At 48.2% G+C, this 18,993-nt stretch overlaps 1 long non-coding RNA gene across 1 annotated transcript; it reads right to left on the reverse strand.

The window, feature by feature from the left end:
• Positions 1 to 10,907: 10,907 nt before the first annotated feature.
• LOC105467852 (uncharacterized) lies at positions 10,908 to 18,044 on the reverse strand. Its single transcript, XR_979185.3, has 3 exons — positions 17,194 to 18,044; positions 15,671 to 15,800; positions 10,908 to 11,013 (listed from the first exon to the last, which is right to left on the reverse strand). It is a non-coding gene; the product is annotated as an uncharacterized lncRNA (long non-coding RNA).
• Positions 18,045 to 18,993: the final 949 nt, after the last annotated feature.

An 18,993-nucleotide genomic window follows, 5' to 3' on the forward strand; every position in this document is an offset into this window, starting at 1 on the left:
ATCATCTGGGCATAGTGGCATACACTTCAGCTACTTGGGAGGCTGAGGTGGGAAGATTGCTTGAGCCCAGGATGTTGAGGCTACAGTGAGCCGTGATTGTGCCACTGCACTCCAGCCTGGGCGACGAAGCCAGATCCTATCTCAAAAAGCAAAAACAAAACACCAAAAATACATGGGATTAACTAGATTGTGATGTGTCTGTGCCATGGAATACATAAAGCAGTTAAAATGATAGGGTAACTACCTCAAAAATAAAAAGTTATTATTTTTTCTTTTTTTTTGAGACAGAGTCTCACTCTGTCACCCAGGCTGGAATGCAGTGATACCATCTTGGCTCACCGCAACCTCCGTCTCCTTGGTTCAAGCGATTCTCCTGCCTCAGCCTCCTTAGTAGCTGGGATTACAGGCACCCACCACCACACACAGCTAATTTTTGTATTTTTAGTAGAGACGGGGTTTTACTATGTTGGCCAGGCTGGTCTTGAACTCTTGAGCTCAGGTGATCCGCCCACCTCGGCCTCCCAAACAGCTGGGATTACAGGCATAAGACACCAGGTCAGGCCTCAAAAATAAAAAGTTTTTAAAAATGATAGTGTGGATCTGTATATCCTCATATAAGGAAGGAACTCCATGACACACACGGGAATGAACAAAGCGAATCCCAATTCAGTATCAGCGTGCCTCAGTCCTCATGCATCAGAATCACTGTGCGATTCGCATGTCATTGTTCTCCAGTGAGACCCAGGCACTGGTATTTATTTATTTATTTATTTATTTATTTATTTATTTATTTATTTTTGAGACGGAGTCTCGCTCTGTTGCCCAGGCTGGAGTGCAGTGGCGCGATCTCGGCTCACTGCAAGCTCCGCCTCCCGGGTTCATGCCATTCTCCTGCCTCAGCCTCCTGAGTAGCTGGGACTACAGGCGCCCGCCACCGCGCCCGGCTCATTTTTTGTATTTTTAGTAGAGACGGGGTTTCACCGTGGTCTCGATCTCCTGACCTTGTGATCCGCCTGCCTCGGCCTCCCGAAGTGCTGGGATTACAGGCGTGAGCCACCGCGCCCGGCCTGGCACTGGTATTTAAAAACAAACTAAAAACAAACAAAGAAAGCAAACAACAGTTATTGTCATACGCAGCCCTGCGCTGAGAACCCGTGGTCATAAAAACAGCTACAGCTATTACTTTGGACTTACAATGTAGCCGACATCATTCTGAACACTTTGTCTACAGCGACTCACTGAATCCTTACAACTCCAGGAGGAAGGTTCAATTATCCTCCCCCCATTCACAGATAAGAAAAGTGAGGCACAGAGAGTTTACACAGCTTGTTTATAATCACGCAGCTAGTGGATAGTAGGGGTGGCACTTACGGGATCCAGGCAGAGCGGCTCTAAAAATCTAGCAGAATTCCATGCAGTGGTGGGGAGGGAAGAGGAGAGCAGAATTTAGGGATTTTCAATGTGAGTCAGCAGGGGAGGGGGCACAGGAATCTAATGATCCCCAGATCTGGAAACCTGGGGCATTGGCTCCCAACTCCCTGATAATAACCGCCTGGTGCATTCTTTAACTCTAGGATTCCAGGGCGTCTCGGAGATTCTATTTCCTGGGTCTGAGGCAGGACCCAGGAACCAGCAAGGGTCCCAGGCGGGCCCAGCTTCCCAGACCTGAGCAGCCACTGACAGCTCACCCTCGAGGGGCCATGCTTGCTTCAAACCTCAGCAGTCAACAGCCTGAAATTCATTTTTTTTTTTTTTTTGAGACAGTCTCACTCTGTTGCCCAGGCTGAAGTACAGTGGCGCAATCTTGGTTCACTGTAACTTGTGCTTCCCAGGTTCAGGTGAGTCTCGTGCCTCAGCCTCCCGAGTAGCTGGGACTACAGGCACGTGCCACCATGGCGAGCTAATTTTTGTATTTTTAGTAGAGATGGGGTTTCACCATGTTGGCCAGGCTGGCCTCAAACTCCTGACCTCAAGCGATCCGCCCCGCTTGGCCTCCCAAAGTGCTGGATTACAGGTGTAAGCCACCACGCTGGGCTGAAATTCTTAATAAGATAATCTTCGAATGTGTGTTTTGTAAGTGATGGACAGTGTGATGTGCGCCAGGGGCTCGGGCTCTACGCACCTGTGATCTCACCCCCAACCCACCCTCTGCCTCCCTGGGAAGGCTCTCCCTGGAGTCCCCCCACACCTGGATGCCCCAGGCTTGGTTCCCCTACCTGCCCCTGCCTCGTGCACTGCCATGCTCTGCCGTTTATCCTTTGTCCCCAGAGGGCCTGGGCACAAGTGTGGGAAGGACTGGAGTCGGGTGTGCTGCCTGCAACATTGTGGGGTTGTGGCCATTCCTGCCCCGGGCTGACAGCGCCGGGCATATCTGTCTTGGTGGGGTTGGTGAGCCCCGCGCCTCTTGGCACAGATGTTCAAAATCCCTGGGGGTCCCTGTCTGCAATGCAGTGGGGCAGTGAGCATATGGGAGAAGAGATGCCTGGCTCGACCTCCGCAGAGGGTCCCCACGCGCCCTGCCTGAGCTCCATGCCTGGGGACCCCCTTTTCCTCCTTCCATCCTCTCAGAGTCAGGCCTGCATTGGTCTCTTTCAGCGCGCCCAAGGACAAAAGCACAATACAAATGGTGTAATTTCTGTGATTGTGCACGCAAGTTAAATGCTCTCATATTTGCACTTAAAACTGGCATTGCACAATATATGGATGAACAGTAAAGTTCATGCTGATAATTTACAATTTTATTTTTCTTTACGTAGGATGACATTAAACAGAAATAAAAAAATAACACTGTGACGAGTCAAGGGAGAGAGACCATGGAAGAAAGGAAGAAAGTTTACACGTTAACATCTTTCATAGCACTTTGTTCTAACTTAAAAAAAACAATTTTTTTTTAAGATGGCATCTCCCTCTGTTGCCCAGGCTAGAGTGAGGTGGCATGATCACAGCTCACTGCAGCCTCAACTGCCCGGGCTCAAGTGATCCTCCCACCTCAGCCTTCTAAGTAGCTGGGACTACAGGCACACATCACTATGCCTGGCTAATTTAAATTCTTTTTTGTAGAGACAGGGGTCTCCCTATGTTGCCCAGGCTGGTCTCGAACTCCTGGGCTCAAGCAATCCTCCTGCCTCATCCTCCCAAAGTGCTGGGATTATAGGTTTGAGCCATTGCACCTAGCCTGATCCAACTTTTTTTTTTTTTTTTTTTTTTTTTTTTTTGAGACGGAGTCTCGCTTTGTCACCCAGGCTGGAGTGCAGTGGCCGGATCTCAGCTCACTGCAAGCTCCGCCTCCCGGGTTTACGCCATTCTCCTGCCTCAGCCTCCCGAGTAGCTGGGACTACAGGCGCCCACCACCTCGCCCGGCTAGTTTTTTGTATTTTTAGTAGAGATGGGGTTTCACCATATTAGCCAGGATGGTCTCGATCTCCTGACCTCGTGATCCGCCCGTCTCGGCCTCCCAAAGTGCTGGGATTACAGGCTTGAGCCACCGCGCCCGGCCCTGATCCAACTTTTTGAATAAGGGGTCCTTCATTTTCGTTTAGAACTGGGCCCTAAAATTTATGCAACTGGCTCCAATCTCAGGGATTCTTATTGTCAGGGAAGTTCAAGAAACTGTTCAGGAATACGTCCGGGCATGGTGGCTCACGCCTGTAATCCCAGCACTTTCACTGGCCGAGGTGGACAGACCTCTAGAGTTCAGGAGTTCGAGACCAGCCTGGCCAATGTGGTGAGGCAAAAAATACAAAAATCAGCTGGGTGTGGTGGTGTACATCTGTAGTCTTAGTCCCAGCTGCTTGAGAGGCTGAAGCAGGGTGGATGGCTTGAACCCAGGAGGCAGAGGTGGCAGTGAGCTGAGATCACGTCATTGAGCTCTAACCTGGGTGACAAAGCCAGACTCTGTTTCAAAGAAAGAAAAAAGAAAGAAGAAAGAAACTAGAGGAATATGGATTGGATAAAACTCTAAACTTGTGTCTTTATGTTGCCAGTAGCTGGCCCATTTTGCTGAGCATTTTAGTTAAGGACACTACTGTAGACATCTCAGCTTCCCTGGGCTCCCCAGCTACGAGGGCATGTCCAATAAGACACCACAGGCTCCAGCCACCTTCCTTACGGTCAGTGGGCAGCAAGCCAGGCTCTCCAGGCAGAGCTGGGGTGGAGGTGTCTCAGGCTAGCAGGGAAGCACTCTCGAAGGGCCAGCCAGGGGTGCTCAGTATTTGGCATGGGTGGACACCAGCCTGGGGAGAAGGGTAGCTGCTGGCCCTGGATAAAAGGCACTGGGCAATTTTTAACCAGCTATATTATTTACATATGTATAAATGGATAGACATAGATGTAATTTTGCCTGAAAAAACAGTATACCCTATTACATTTATCTATTTTATTTTTATTTTTTTTCTTTGAGGCAGACTCTCACTCTGTCATCCAGACTGGAGGGCAGTGGTACGATCTCCGCTCACAGCAACCTCCACCTCCCGGATTCAAGCGATTCTCCTGCCACAGCCTCCCAAGCAGCTGGGATCACAGGCATGTGCCACCATGACTGGTTAATTTATGTATTTTCAGTAGAGACGGGGTTTCACTATGTTGGTCAGGCTGGTCTCAAACTCCTGACCTCAGGTGATCCTCCTGCCTCAGCCTCCCAAAGTGCTGGGATTACAGGCGTGGGCCACTGCGCCCGGCCTAAATTTGAATTTCAAATAATTTCAAATGTCAAATTATTTTTTTAATGTAATATATCCCAACTCATGCATATTTGGGATACACTTATACCAAAAAATTATTCATTGTTGATCTGACCCTCATAGTTACGTGTATACCCTGTATTTTTATTTGCTAAATCTGGAAACATTCACGGTACAAAAAGTTCAAAGATCCAGATTCTAGTCCTGGCTTTGCGCTAACCAGGAGTTAGAGCAAAGAGGGTACTGCTTCTCAGGCCTCTGGTTAAAAGAAGCCCCTCTCCAACTCCCCCACTGCCTCCACCATCCAGGCTGAGAGAGAGGTTCGGTCAGACACACCAGAGCTAGACCCCAAGCGGATGCTTTCCAGGGCAAGGTGAGATTTTGCAGGAAAGGAGTGCATGGGCGTGCAAAGGGGACGCGCGCTAAGCGTAAGGCGGCGTTTTCAACGCTTAGCAGAGGATTGGGATCGCCTGGTGAACGGGAAGAATACTGACATCCAGCGCCCCCACCGCCAATTCGACTGGTCTAAAGTGGGACCCAGATACTTGTCTTTTTTAAAAAGTTTCACAGTGACTCCAATGTGACCTGCACAGTTAAGAAACTGCAGGAGTCTGGGCGGCTTCCAAGGATGGGTCAGGGGCTGGAGGTGGTCTGTGCAATTGGTCTCGTGTTTGCAGAGCTGGAAGAGCCCCTGAGTGGCATTGGGGCCACTTCCGCCTGCATGAAGAAAGGGGTGCCAGGAGGACTGAGGAGGGACTAGGACCCCATCCCCGTTCCTGAGCCAGCGCCCGTCCCACCCCTGGCACGGCGCCTCCAGAAACCCAACAGGGAGAGCGCCTGGACCCCAGGCAGGACGCCGCGTGGGGGACGCTGGCTGCGGACGCCTGTCCCGAGGGCGCCCAGAGGCTGGCTCTGAATCCCAGGATGCCCAGGCCACGCTCGCTCGGTCCCGGAGCCTGGGGCTCCTGAAGCCGCGGGGCCTCTTTTGGGGTTTGGGGTCTCAAGCCTGAGCGCTCCGGCTCCGGCTGGCGCTAGGTGGCGCCCGAGAGCGCTCCAGGCTCTCCCTGGGGAGACCTGAAGCCGGCCGGGGTCTCCCTGCTCTGGCGCAGGCAGATCATCAACCCCCTGCGTGGCCCAGTTATAGGATCCTTGGGCGGTGCCATGCAATGCCTTTTCAAGGCCCAGCACTTGGCCCAGCCCATGGGAGGGATGGATAGTCGTGCATCCCATAGAGGTGTGGGTCAACAGCCTGCGTATAGCACCTGGGTCCCATAAGATTTTCATGGAGCTGAAAAATTCTTAAAATTCTTATGGCCTAGAGACTTCATAGGGGAACGCATTCCTCACGAGTTTGTGGTGATGCTGGTGTAAACCAACCTACCGTGCTGCCAGTCATATAAAAGTCTAGCACATGTAATTATGCACCATACATAATACTCGGTAATGATAATAACTGTGTTACTGGCTTAGGTATTTACTACACTATACTTTTTTCATTTCATTTTGTTTTGTTTTTATAGAGACAGAGTCTCGCTCCGTTGCCTAGGCTGGAGTGCAGTGGTGCGACCATAGCTCTCTGTAGCCGTGGCCTTTGGAGCTCAAACAATCCTTCTGTCTCAGTCTCCCGAGTACCTGAGACTACAGGTGTGCACCACCACTCCTGGCTATTTAAAAAAAATTTTTAGTAGAGACAAGGTTTCACTAAGTTGCCCAGGTTGGCCTTGAACTCCTGAGCTCAAACGATCCTCCGACCTTGGCCTCCCAAAGTGCTGGGATTACAGGCCTGAGCCACAGGGCCTGGCCCTTATTGTTACTTAGAGGGCACTCATATTTTTTAAAAGTTACCTGTAAAACAGCCTCGGGCAGGCCTTTCAGGAGGTATTCTAGAAGAAAACATTATTATCATAGGTGATGACAGTCTCCATACACATTGCCTCTGAAGACCTTCCAGTGGGTAAGATGTGGAGGTGGAAGACAGTGACATTCATGATCCTGAATCTGGGTAGGCCTAGGCTAATGTGTATGTGTGTCTTAGTTTTTAATAAAAAAGTTTAAAAAGTTAAAAAAAATTTGATAGAAAAGGCTGTCCGGGCACAGTAGCTCACGTCTGTAATCCCAACACTTTGGGAGGCAGGCAGATCACCTGAGGTCAGGAGTTAGAGACCAGCCTGGCCAACACAGTGAAACCCCATCTCCATTAAAAAAATACAAAAATTAGCCAGGCATGGTAGTGGGCACCTGTAATCCCAGCTACATGGGAGGCTGAGGCAGGAAGAATTAATTGCTTGAACTCAGGAGATGGAGGTTGCAGTAAGCCGAGATCATGCCACTGCACTCCAGCCTGGGCAACAGAATGAGGCTCTGTCCAGAAGAAGAAAAAAGTTAATAGGGCCAGGCGCAGTGGCTCATACCTGTAATCACAGCACTTTGGGGGGCAGAATTGGGTGGACTACTTGAACTCAGGAGTTTGAGACCAGCCTGGGTAAGGTGGCGAAACCCTGTCTCTACAAAAAATACAAAAATTAGCCGGTGGTGGTGATGTGCATCTGTAGTCCCAGCTATTTGAGAGCCTGAGATGGGAAGATCGCTTGAACCTGGGAGGTCAAGGCTGCAGAGAGCCAAGATTGTGCCACTGCACACCAGCCTGGGTGACAGAGTGAGACCCTATCTAAAAAAAAAAAAAAAAAAAAAAGCTAGTAGAATAAAGACATAAAATAAATTTTTGTATAATATGTTTGATGTGTTTGTGTTTTAAGCTAAGTGTTATTACAAAAAAGTAAAAAAGTTAAAAAAATTAAAAAGTTTATAAAGTAAAAAAGTTCTAGTAAGCTAAGGTTAATTTATTATTGAAGAAGAAAAAACCAAATGTTAAATAAATTGCATGTGGTCTCAGTGTGCAGTATCTAGAGAGTCCACAGTGGTGCAAAGTCATGTCCCAGGCCTTCACATCCACTCACCACCCAGAGCAACTTCCAGTCCTGCAAGCTCCATTTATGGTAAGTGCCCTATACAGGTGTGTCATTTTTAATCTATTTTTTTCTGAGATGGAGTCTCACTCTGTTGCCCAGGCTGGAGTGCAGTGGCGCAATCTCGGCTCACGGCAACCTCCGCCTCCCAGGTTCAAGCGATTCTCCTGCCTCAGCCTCCGAAGTAGCTGGGATTACAGGTGCCCACCACCATGCCCAGCTAATTTTTGTATTTTCAGTAGAGACAGGGTTTCACTATGTTGGCCAGGCTGGTCTCGAACTCCTGACCTCAGGTGATCCACCTGCCTTGGCCTCCCAAGTTGCTGGGATTACAGGCATGAGCCACCGTGTGGCCCATTTTTAATCTTTTATACTGTATTTGTGCTGTGCATTTTTTGTGTTTAGAAGTGTTTGGTCATCAGAGAAATGCAAATCAAAACCATAATGAGATACCATCTCACACCAGTTAGAATGGCGATCATTAAAAAGTCAGGAAACAACAGATGCTGGAGAGGATGTGGAGAAACAGGAATGCTTTTACACTGTTGGTGGGAGTGTAAACTAGTTCAACCATTGAGGAAGACAGTGTGGCGATTCCTCAAGGATCTAGAACGAGAAATACCATTTGACCCAGCGATCCTATTACTGGGTATATACCCAAAATATTATAAATCATGCTACTATACAGACACATGCACATGTATGTTTATTGCGGCACTATTCACAATAGCAAAAACTTGGAACCCAAATGTCCATCAATGATAGACTGGAAAAAGAACATGTGGCACATATACACCATGGAATACTATGCAGCCATGAAAAAGGAGGAGTTCATGTCCTTTGCAGGGACATGGATGAAGCTGGAAACCATCATTCTCAGCAAACTATCACAAGGACAGAAAACCAAACACCGCATGTTCTCACCCATAGGTGGGAATTGAACAATAAGAACACTTGGATACAGGGTGGGCAACATCACACACTGGGACCTATCATGGGGTGGGGAGCAGGGGGAGGGATAGTATTAGGAGAAATACCTAATGTAAATGACAAGTTAATGGGTGCAGCAAACCAACATGGCACATGTATACCTATGTAACAAACCTGCATGTTGTGCACATGTACCCTAGAACTTAAGGTACAATAATAACAATAAAAAAGAAGTGTTTAGATACACAATCACTTACCCTTTTGTTGCAGTTGCCTACAGTCTTCAGTTGGGTAACAAGCTGTACAGGTTGGTAGTGTAGGAGCAATAGGCTACACCATGTGGCCTAGGTGTGTGGTAGGCTGTGACATCTAGGTCTGTGTAGGTGCACCTGTGATGTTCACACAATGACGGAATTGCCTTATGTCGACTTTCTCAGGTGTGTCCGTCAATAAGCAACACACAGGTTGGGCACAGTGGCTCACACCTGTAATCCCAGCACTTTGGGAGTCCAAGGTGGGCGGATCACCTGAGGTCAGGAGTTCAAGACCAGCCTGGCCAACATAGTGAAACCCTGTCCCTACTAAAAATACAAAATTAGCCAGGCGTGGTGGCATGTGCCTATAGTCCCAGCTACTTGGGAGGCTGAGGCAGGAGAATCACTTGCACCCGGGAGGCGGAGGTTCCAGTGAGCTGAGATTGTACCACTGCACTCCAGCTTAGGTGGCAGAGGGAGATTCCACCTCAAAATAAAATAAAAAATAAAAAATAAAGCCACCCACATCTGTAATTGATCCACGTCACCCCCTTCCCTCTGGTCTGCTCTTGAAAGGGTCCAAGTGGCACATCTATCTTGTCAGGTCATGCGCATCTGTTAGTCACATCTGGAAGATTCTTCAAAGTTTTCCTGTGCCTCCCTGTCAATTGGCAAGAAAAAATCACATATTTTAAAAAACAGGAAATTTATCAGAACAGACTCAAATAAGTGTATTTTCTATGCTAATGTTGATGCGGGGCAGGTGAGCCCCCAAATTGGGGCTTAGCCCCGGAGGGTTCTTGGCCTCACCCAGGAAAGAATTCAAGGGCAAGCCAGTGGTGTTACACAGCAACTTACATTGGAGCGGCAGTGTCCAGCAGCAGCAGAGGGACTGCTCCCTGCCACACAGGGCTACCCCACAGGCGGTGTGCCCAGAGTAGCAGCTCAGAGGCAGTGCTGCTGTCATATTTATACCCGCTTTTAATTACATGCAAATTAAGGGGCAGATTATGCAGAATCTAGGAAAAGGGTGGTAACTTCTGGGTGCTGGGTTGTTGCCATGGAAAGGGGTGGTAACGCCCAGGTGTTGCCATGGCAACGGTAAACCAACCCAGTGCACTGGTGGGCAGGTCTTGTGAACATTTGCTTATGCCCAGGCCCTGTTTTAGCTAGTCCTCAATTTGGTCTCCACCAGGAATCAAGTTCCGCTTCCTATCTCAATGTGATGGGAAAGGAGACTCCCAATAAGGACTTTGAGACATTACAAAATGTTGGCCAGGAGTGATGGCTCACATCTGTAATCCCAGCACTTTGGGAGGCCACGGCAGGTGGATCACTTGAGGTCGGCAGTTCGAGACCAGCCTGGGCAACATAGTGAAACCCCATTTCTACTAAAAATACAAAAATTAGCCAGGCGTGGCTGGGCGCTGTGGCTCAAGCCTGTAATCCCAGCACTTTGGGAGGCCGAGACGGGCGGATCACGAGGTCAGGAGATCGAGACCATCCTGGCTAACACAATGAAACCCCGTCTCCACTAAAAAATACAAAAAAATTAGCCGGGCGTGGTGGCGGCGCCTGTAGTCCCAGCTACTCGGGAGGCTGAGGCAGGAGAATGGCGGGAACCCGGGAGGCGGAGCTTGCAGTGAGCCGAGATCGCGCCACTGAACTCCAGCCTGGGCGACAGAGCGAGACTCCGCCTCAAAAAAAAAAAAAAAAAAAAATTAGCCAGGCGTGGTGGCACGTGCCTCAAGTCCCAGCTACTCAGGAGGCTGAGGCAGGAGAATCACTTGAACCCGGGAGGCGGAGGTTGCAGTGAGCCGAGATCGCGCCACTGCACTCCAGCCTGGGCAACAGAGCGAAACTCTGTCTCAGAAAAAAAAAAAAAAATTAATCAAGAAGAATCCAGGCTGGGTGCGGTGGCTCATGCCTGTAATCCCAACACTTTGGGAGGCTGAGGCGGATGGATCACCTGATGTCAGGAGTTTGAGATCAGCCTGGCCAACATGGTGAAACACCATCTCTACTAAAAAAAAAAATTAGTTAGGCGTGGTGGTGCCTACCTGTAACCCTATCTATGCAGCAGGCTGAGGCAGGAGAATCGCTTGAACCTGGGAGGCGGAGGTTGCAGTGAGTTGAGATCACACCATTGCACCCACAGTCTGGGGGACAAGAGCAAAACTCCACCTCAAAAAAAAAAAAAAGAAGAAGAATCCAATTTTGTTCAGCATTATCTTCATTTAGAGTGCTTTAATAATTTTTTAAAAAATAGAACAAGGAATCCATTTCTCATGCTTCTACTGACAGCAGCTCTCCCTAAAGCAGGACAATCCAAAAACAAACAAAAAGGCAATAGCCAAACATACATGGAAATAAGATGGTCTCTCGAAGCTCTGAGAATTGCAAAGATTTCCTTTCAAGAAACTCAAGTTGGCTTTTGGAAAATGATCTTTTCTATGTTACTAGATATTTCTCGTTTTTTCTCTCCTCATTTTACTTAAATAACTTATTCAATTAACATCTATTTGCCAGCCTTCAAAGTCAGATCCTGGAAATACAAAAAAGGAGCAAATAATGGGAAAGCATCCCGGCCTGTAGGAAACTCACTAACTAACTCGGTAGAAAGTAAGGCTTGTAAATGATGCCAATACAGTGTGCTTGTGATTTCATGGGATCGCATGTATTTTGGTGTTTGGAAGCACAGAGGAGCAAGTATTAATTTTTTAAACTTAGTATAATGAAAATTTTCTTTTTTTTTTTTTTTTTTGAGACGGAGTCTTGCTCTGTCGCCCAGGCTGGAGTGCAGTGGCGCAATCTCGGCTCACTGCAAGCTCCGCCTCCCGGGTTCACGCCATTCTCCTGCCTCAGCCTCCTGAGTAGCTGGGACTACAGGCGCCCGCCACTGCGCCCGGCTAATTTTTTTCTATTTTTAGTAGAGACGGGGTTTCACCATGGTCTCGATCTCCTGACCTTGTGATCCGCCCGCCTCGGCCTCCCAAAGTGCTGGGATTACAGGCGTGAGCCACCGCGCCCGTCCATGAAAATTTTCAAGCGTAAACAAAAATAATAGTATAATGAATCCTGTTACCCATTACCCAACTTACAAAATGATTATCCTATTGCCAACTGTTTCATCTAGGCCTTACTACCTTGCAGGTTACTTTCTTTTATTTTTACAGTGTTATTTAGATATAGTTACATATAGTAAAATTCACCCACTCTCAATGTATAAGCAATGCTTTTTAATAGAGTCATGTAACCAACATGATCCAATTTTTAGAACATCCCTATACATCCTAAAAATTTTACTCTCAACTTGTGACAGTTCTCCTCCCTTGCCCCAGCAACCATTGATCTTTCTGTCTCTATAGATTTGCCTTTTCTGGACTTTTTTTTTTTTTTTTTTTTTGAGACAGAGTCTTACTCTGTCCCCCAAGCTGGAGTGTAGTGGCACCATGTTGGCTCACTGCAACCTCCCCATCCTGGGTTCAAGCGATTCTCCTGCCTCAGCCTCCCGAGTAGCTGAGACTACAGGTACCTGCCACCACGCCCAACTAATTTTTGTGTTTTTAGTAGAAATGGGGTTTCACCATGTTGCCCAGGCTGGTCTCGAACTCCTGACCTCAGGTGATCCACCCAACTCAGCCTCCCAAAAGTGCTGGGATTACAGGTGTGGGCTACTGTGCCTGGCCTCTTTTCTTCTTTTTTCTTTTTGAGATAGGGTTTCACTTTGTCACCCAGGCTGGAGTGCAGCATCACAAACATGGTTCATGGAAGCCTCAACTTCCTGGGCTCAAGTGATCCTCCTACCTCAGACTCCTGAGTAGCGAGGACTATAGGCACATGACACCCTGCCTGGCTAATTTTTTAGTTTTTGTAGAGATGGGGTCTCACTGTGTTGCCCAGGCTGGTCTCAAACTCCTGGACTCAAGCAATCTTCCCATCTCAGCCTCCCAAAGTGCTGGGATTACAGGCATGAGCCACTGTACCCGGCCTCCCCTTAATTTTAAAAAATATTCATAGTGGGCCAGGTATGGTGGCTCATGCCTGTAATCTCAGCACTTTGGGAGGCCGAGACAGGCGGATCACGAGGTCAAGAGATAGAGACCATCCTGGGTAACACGGTGAAACCCCGTCTCTACTAAAAATACAAAAAAAATTAGTCCAGGCAAGGTGGCGGGCGCCTGTAGTCCCAGCTACTCGGGAGGCTGAGGCAGGAGAATGGCGTGAATCCGGGGGGCGGAGCTTGCAGTGAGCCGAGATCGTGCCACTGCACTCCAGCCTGGGCGACAGAGCAAGACTCCGTCTCAAAAAAAAAAAAAAAAAAAAAAAATATATATATATATATATATATATATATATATATATATATATATTCATGGTGGAGGAAGGTGCAGGAACATCCACCAGCACCAGCCAGCGTTCTCTGAAAAAGGCGCTGAATATTTTGCTCAGCTCTGTACTTCTGTGCTCGAGCCAACCACGTATACTTGAACATGAAGGAATGTGCTTGAGCATTAAGGAATGTAAGCCACAAGCTCATGCCTGGCTGCCTTCCAAGGAGCCATTATAGTCACGGATATCTGCTTCCAGAGGCAGACGCGGCTTGAGCCCTTCCCGAGAAGTGGGGTGTGGGAAGAGGACCCTGTTTCTGCTGCAAGTTCTGGAGCTGAGGTGGATTCTCTACCAAGGCACAGAGAGGAAAGAAACCTTAGTCTAATTCCCAGGTTGGCGGTCACTCCCTGTGTGCCTTACATATGCCTGAGCCTTTGTTTGCCTTCTTGTAAAATGAGATTCCTTGCATTTTACTGAATTTTCAAACATTTTATTAGAATTAATACACTCGTTGCTGAGGGGTTGTTGGAACCCCAGGAATGCATCATAGTGAGAGATTTATTCCTTGCATTTCTAGCACATTTTGATTTAATGAGTATTGCCTGGTGCTTGAGATGAGGTCTGACGCGGGAGGCCGCTTGTGTCTCTGGATGGAGGAGGCACCAGGACCAGGAGCTGCGGTAGGAGGAGCACGGCCCGGGCCCTCGGGGACACGCCTGCAGCAGGGGAGGCAGTGCAGACGTAGGGAGGCCAAGCTGCAGTCTCCACTCGGGGTGCAGCGCCTACAGGAATCTTCAGAGGCTCAGCACAGGTTGAGGCTGTCCCAGTCAGGGTCCCCAAAGCCCTAAGTCCGTGTGAAGAAACCCAGGAGGGCCTCCAAGCCAGCACGGATGGCCAAAGATCCGCCAGGGCCTGCGGCCGCTGCGGTTCCATCTGTCTGTGCAGCTCCCACCTCTAACTGTGGCCACTGTCTTCCCAATGCCCCACAGTTTGCTCATGGAGAGATTCCTGGCGATCGTAGGCCCTCTGCAGCTCTCTGAAGGGTGAACTGATGAATGAATAGACGGATGAATGGATGACGACCATGACAGTTTCTGGAGGGCCACAGGTTGGGCTGGGCACCCTGACAACAGGTGGGTTCTTGTTTCTCCCTGAAGTCTGGCATTCCCTGGTAGCATCCAGAAGGCCGAATGCACCTGAGTGTGCTCTGCCTTCCCTCTTAGTCTAAGCCTTATTATGTATTTAATTATTTATTACTATTATTATTATAATATATTGTTTAGAGACAGGCTCTCACTCTGTCGCCCAGGCTGGAACGTCGTGGCGCCATCATAGCTCACTTCAGCCTCAAACTCCCAGGCTCAAGTGATCCTCCTGCCTCAGCCTCCTGAGCAGTTGGGACTACAAATGTGTGACACCGTGCCTGGCTAATTTTTTTTTTTTTTAGTACAGACGGAATCTCACTGTTGCTCAAGCTGGTCCTGAACTCTTGGGCTTAAGTGATTCTCCTGCATCAGCCTCCCAAAATGTTGGAATTACATGTGTGACCCTCCATGCCGGACCCTATAGCCTGAGCTTTTTTAAATGTAATTTTTTTTTTTTTGAGACAGAGTCTTGCTCTGTCGCCCAGGCTGGAGTGCAGTGGTGTGATCTGGGTTCACTGCAACCTCTGCCTCCTCCCAGGGTCAAGTGATTCTCCTGCCTTGGCATCCTGAGTAGCTGGGAATACAAGCGCACCCCCCACCATGCCTAGCTCATTTATGTATTTTAGTAGAGACAGGGTTTCACCATGTTGGCCAGGCTTGTCTCAAACTCCTGACTTCAAGTGATCCACCTGCCTCGGACTCCCAAAGTGCTGGGATTATAGGCATGAGCCACCGCGTCCAGCCTCAATATACATTTTTCATTGAGATCTAAATCATATACCATAGAATTTTAATGTGTACTGTTCAGTGGTTTTTAGTCTTTTCACAATAAATTGAGTTTTTGAGTAGACAATGCATTCATATGGCTTAAAATTCAGTGATTACAAAGGAATATACATGGAAACATCTTCCTTCCCCCCGTCCCGCATACATAGATCATATTATCTATTTTTTGAGTATACTCATAGATATTTTATGCAAATACAAGCAAATATATTCCATCCCTTTTTAATCTACATGGTAGAGAACTATATGTACTGCTCAGCATCTTGCTTTTTTACTTAACTTGGAGGTCCTGCTGGTACTGAGCTTTCTCGTTCCTTCTGGTGGCTGCCTGGTATTCTAGTCTATGGATGGATAAATATTTATTGATGGATATTTAGGTTGTCTCTACCCTCACCTTTTGCAAATAAATGCTGCAAAGAAGAACCTGGTGCATGAGACATTTTGCATGTTTGGGCAGATCTGTAGAATTAATTCCCAGAAGGGCACGTGTTTTTTAAATTTTGACAGCTCTTGCTAAGTTGCCCTTTATAGAGGTTACACCAGTTTTAATTCCCATCAGAATTTATTTCCAAACCTACCATGAGATACGCCAGCACTGACAAGAATGCTCACTGCGGCATTGTTCATAACGCCCCAAAATGGAAACAGCTCAAGTGATCCTCAGCGGAACGGAGAAATCATGGCCTCTTCACACAACGAAATATTACGCTGCAATGAAAAGAAACAAAATTCTGCTGCACATGGCAGGGAGGAATCTCCTAGGCAGATTGATGATTGAAAGAAGCCAGACACAGAACAGTCCTTACTGCATGATTTCTGTGATATGACTCAACCCCGAAGTCAAAAGGAAGATGCAATCTAGGATGACAGTGATGGAAACAGAGGTGATCCTTGGGTGGCAGAGGGAGTCTGCTGAGCTTCTAAACATATCATATATCTTGTTCGCAGTGATAGTTGTATGGGTGCATCAATGTGTGAAAACTCACTGAGTTATGTGCGCTTTACTGATGGAAGTTGCACCCCAACAAAAAGTTAAAGGGTTTTAAAAAATTGCCTACACTGACGTGCAAACAACATGGCCGCCCCAGCGGGCAGACTCCTCCGATGCAAAAGTTTAGGTGACAGGCTGTCTTTCTTTCGTCCAGTCCTAAGCCAGGGGTGGGTTCTGGGCACAAAGAGGTGAAGCACGAGGCTCCCTCCACTGCCTCTAGAGCTGTCCAGGGTTCCCCTCTGCGCCTCCAAAAGTGCAGAGTCACACCTGAGGGGGAGGAAGGACCAGAACGACTCCACCCCTCGCCCCACCCCCTCCTTCTCTGCTCTCTGACTGGTGACCAGTGCGGTTTCATTGTTCCCTTCCTCGATGCGTCCCCTGGTCCAGACAATTCCCTGCACCAGCTGCTGAGCAGCTGCCTGGCTATTTATAGCCTCGGTCATCAGTCCCTTCCTCCTACCCTGGGCCCCACTCCTGGGACCACTCTCCCCACCCCCACCCACTTTCTGAGAGTCTGGCTGTGTCCAGCCAACCAGGAGAAGAGTGGGGATAGTGGAGGCTGAATTCGTTGACAAATACCATAGAACACAATTTTTAAAATGTTTCTGGAACATTCTAGGACCTGTTGTTGTGGGGAGGGGCCTGCCCCTGCTGAGCTGATCCCTGGGTCTCCTGAGGTGACCTCAACTGTCTTTTTTTGGAGACAGAGTCTTGCTCTGTCGCCCAGGCTGGAGTACAGTGGCATGATCTCAGCTCACTGCAACCTCTGCCTCCTGGGTTCAAGCGATTCCCGTGCCTCAGCCTCCTGAGTATCTAGGACTACAGGTGTGTGCCACCACGCCCCGCCAGTTTTTGTATTTTTCAGTAGAGGTGGGATTTCACTATGTTGGCCAGGCTGGTCTTGAACTCCTGACCTCAAATCCACCCCCCTTGGCTTCCCAACGTGCTGGGATTACAGATGTGCGCCACCGCGCCCGGCCTGTAATCCTACCGGCCATCAAATCCACTTTAAAAGCAGTAAACGCATTTGACTCTTTCCTCTTTCTCGTTCTTTCTCACCCCGCTCAGTCCATCTCCCTTCCCCCCTCTCTCCTTCCTTCCTGCACCCACCTTTCTTCCTTCCTTTCTCGGTGAAGTGAAGGGTCACCTCTCATTGTGGAGGAAGGACCAGTAAAGCCAGCTTTAAATGAACATTACTGGGTTGGCCTATGCCAGGCAGGCGTGAGGTCTCCAGATAATCAAGCTGGGTGCGTTCACGCCCGGGATGCTGCGGTTGCCCCACCTCTAGCTCTGGAGTGGGACGAGGAGGAGAAGCAATTTGTTCAGGAGCAGAGAAAGTTCACTTGGCTGTGACTCATCGCATCTCCATCGGGAGTCTTCGGCGGGTCCATGATCATCGGACACGTTCATGATCCGTCCTCAGGCCCTGCCTGTGCAGCGTGTGCGGAGGCCAAGGAGTTACTGGCAGAAAAGCAAGAGCGGAATGAGCTTGCGTACTTGAAGACTGTGGCCGTCTGCCAACATCTCCTTCAAATATGAACATTCTCATTTTCGCTCTCGAAGTTTTTGTCAGGTTTATTGCAAATGCAAGGGTGGTGAGCAGACAGAAACAAAATGGTATTTGCCGAGCTGGAAGGACTGTTTTCTCAACCATTTCTCAAGAGCATGCAAGTAGACGTGCACTTTCCTGGGTGACATCAGGCTCTCCATGGGGATTTTAATCCAAATCAGATATGGCCTTGTTTTAAGACAGACCGTCTTGGGTCTCACGGTGTGAGTGTTCATAAGTACACGTCCATCCAGTACATGGCGAAGACTGTTGTAAACCACCCCTGGAAACACATACAAGACAGATGGGCATGCAGTTCACAGGATCGTGCAGAATTCTAATGAATTTCATTGGCATCAAATGTTACGTTCCTGTAAACTGAGAGCCATGAAATTAGAATGAGTGCCTAAAAGTGACTCATTTAATTGAAGAAACGTCTCAGAATCATAAATTGGTAAATCAAAATTGGTAAAACTAGTATCCTTCAAAAAAATTGAGAATGATGTCCCTAACTATTTTTTTTTTTTTTTTTTTTTGAGACAGTTTTACTCTTGTTGCCCAGGCTAGAGTGCAGTGGTGCGATCTTGGGTCACTGCAACCTCCACCTCCTGGGTTCAGGTGATTGTCCTGCCTCAGTCTCCCGAGTCACTGGAATTATAGGCGCCCACCACCACTCCCAGCTAATTTTTGTTATTTTTAGTAAAGACGGCCAGACTGGTCTCAAACTCCTGGCCTCAAGCAGTCTTCCTGCCTTGGCCTCCCAAAGTGCTGGGATTACAGGCATAATCCACTGTGCCCGGCTGGGATGACTATTTTAATCTCAGGAGAGCCATCTGGGTCCCTTCCAGGGCACAATTCTATTTAAGGATATACTTTCTTATTTTTACACAAACTTGATAACTGGATAAAAGAAAAGACCAGCTTTTTTTTTTTTTTTTTTTTTTTTTTTTTGGCATGGATCAAAAAATGTAGCCAGAAGAACATTTTTTTTTTTTTTTGAGACGGAATGTCACTGTGTTGCCCAGGTTGCAGTGCAGTGGCCTGATCTTGGCTCACTGCAAGCTCCGCCTCCCAGGTTCATGCCATTCTCCTGCCTCAGCCTCCCAAGTAGCTGGGACTACAGGCACCCGCCAACACGCCCGGTTAATTTTTGTATTTTTTTTTTTTTTAGTAAGAGACGGGGTTTCACTGTGTTAGCCAGGATGGTCTCGATTTCCTGACCTTGTGATCCGCCAGCCTCAGCCTCCCAAAGTGCTGGGATTACAGGCGTGAGCCACTGCGCCCGGCCCATAAGAGCATTTGTTAATATGCACGTCTAAAATCATTCTTCCCACCTTCCTGTGCAGCACAAAGTGGTAAAG

The sequence above is a fragment of the Macaca nemestrina genome, chromosome 18, assembly GCF_043159975.1.
Source record: "Macaca nemestrina isolate mMacNem1 chromosome 18, mMacNem.hap1, whole genome shotgun sequence".
Lineage (NCBI taxonomy): Eukaryota > Metazoa > Chordata > Mammalia > Primates > Cercopithecidae > Macaca > Macaca nemestrina.